The sequence below is a fragment of the Bos grunniens genome, chromosome 6, assembly GCF_055505025.1.
Source record: "Bos grunniens cultivar Pamir isolate PY7600 chromosome 6, Bosgru_T2T1.0, whole genome shotgun sequence".
NCBI lineage: Eukaryota > Metazoa > Chordata > Mammalia > Artiodactyla > Bovidae > Bos > Bos grunniens.
Genome location: NC_141170.1, coordinates 48,546,892 through 48,548,638, shown reverse-complemented (window position 1 = coordinate 48,548,638; position 1,747 = coordinate 48,546,892). Strand labels below are relative to the sequence as shown.

The 1,747-nt window shown below is 44.4% G+C and overlaps 1 pseudogene; it reads left to right on the top strand.

Moving 5' to 3' along the window:
* The first annotated feature begins 262 nt into the window (after positions 1-262).
* Positions 263-657, top strand: LOC147370669 (mitochondrial pyruvate carrier 2 pseudogene; annotated as a pseudogene).
* The last annotated feature ends 1,090 nt before the right edge of the window (positions 658-1,747 follow it).

Here is a 1,747-nt window from a genome sequence, read left to right as displayed (position 1 = left end):
AGGAGACAGAAGCTCAGGGTCCTTGACTGTCAGGCCAACTTTTGCTACTTTATAGCCTTCTTCCTCTTCATGGAAAAAAATAAACAATCTCTGGGACGGGCCACTAGGTTCACAGGGAAGCAGGCTGAGCTACAGAAAGAGCTCCCTGGAGGAGAGGAGGGTGCAAGGCAGTGGGAAATGACAAGCTGCTCTCCATGGCCAGCCAGGGACGAGCACGCGGCCACTCTCCCACCTGGTGGCCCACAGTCACTCATCTGCAGAGATGTCAGTGCCCGGCACCTGGGGACTGCAGGCCACCTACCATCAGGTCCTTGATAAGCTGGAGCTCCTGGTTCCTGAGAAATCGAGGCTGATGTGCAACTCCCGGCAGGTTCTGGAAGAGTATTTTTCTGGGCTTCAGTTAGTGAAAACACATAGGTGTGTGCTGGACTGGCTGACATGGCCAGACCTGCAGAAAATTTCAGCACAGTCCAATCTTCTGTTTTGATGACTACAGGGTTTATTTGGGTTTGACTGCAGGGTTTACTGACTTATAATTGTTTCCCCAAACTGGAGTCTGTTTGCTGCTGAATTCTTTGTCATGACAGCAAGAACCTCTCACCTCTTTCGAATTTGGAGATATAACCAAGAAAGCTAAAAGCTAAAGCAAACAAATGAGTTCCTGACCATATAAATCCCTAACAATCTAGATGTGGACATAACCACTGAGACCTAGTAACAGTTTGATTTATTATTTCAGTTATTGATGAGGTGATGCTAACTGTGCTGATATTTGTAAAGCATGATAATCTAACTGTAATTGGGAGATGGCACTTGATTCAATAGGAAAAAAAAAGCAAGTTTTAATAATAAACAGATAAGTAAGTAAAACCAACAAAACCAAAGCTGTGGCTTTACTTCTTTCTATGACATTCCCTCTTGGGGTCTCAGGAAAGGGCAGAAGAGCTTGTTGGTCTCCAACACTGAGCAGAGCAAACCCCACTCTGGGCCCAGGTTCTGTCCAAAGCAGCTGTGGCTCTCCTCCTCAAAGGCAGAGACCTGGTTTGATTGGCCTCCCAACCTGAAGTGAAGGTTTTGAAAGGACTTAATCTCATCCTCGGGCATATTAACAATACATATTAGGACGTGTTCTCAACTGTAGGGTACACAAGGGATCTAGAAAACAACTTGGAAAACCGGAGTCTGGATGATCTCCAGGAGAAAGTTCTGGTTTCCTCTAAGAAACTTGATGAGATGATCATCTTTACTTCTTCATGCCAAGTCTCCATTTTTGTGTGTTTCATTTTGGCCTTTTTTTAAATTTAATTTTTATTTTGTGTTGGGGTATAGTTGATTTATAATATTGTTAGTTGCTGTTGTACAGCAAAGTGGTTCAGTTATGCGTATACATATATCCATTCCTTTTCAGATTCTTTTCCATATAGGTTATTACAGAATATTGGGTCGATTCCCTGTGTTATACAGTAAGTCCTTGTTGATTATCTACTTTACATATAGTAGGGCATACATATGTGTGTGCTAAGTTGCTTCAGTGGTGTCCGACTCTTTGTGATCCTATGGACTGTAGCCCGCCAGACTCCTCTGTCCATGGGATTCTCCAGACAAGAATACTTGAGTGGGTTGCCATGCCCTCCTCCAGGGGATCTTCCTGACCCAGGGATCGAATCCCCATCTTGTGCTACTCCTGCATTGCAGGCAGATTCTTTACCTCTGAGCCACCGGGAAAGCCCACATATAGTAGGGTGTA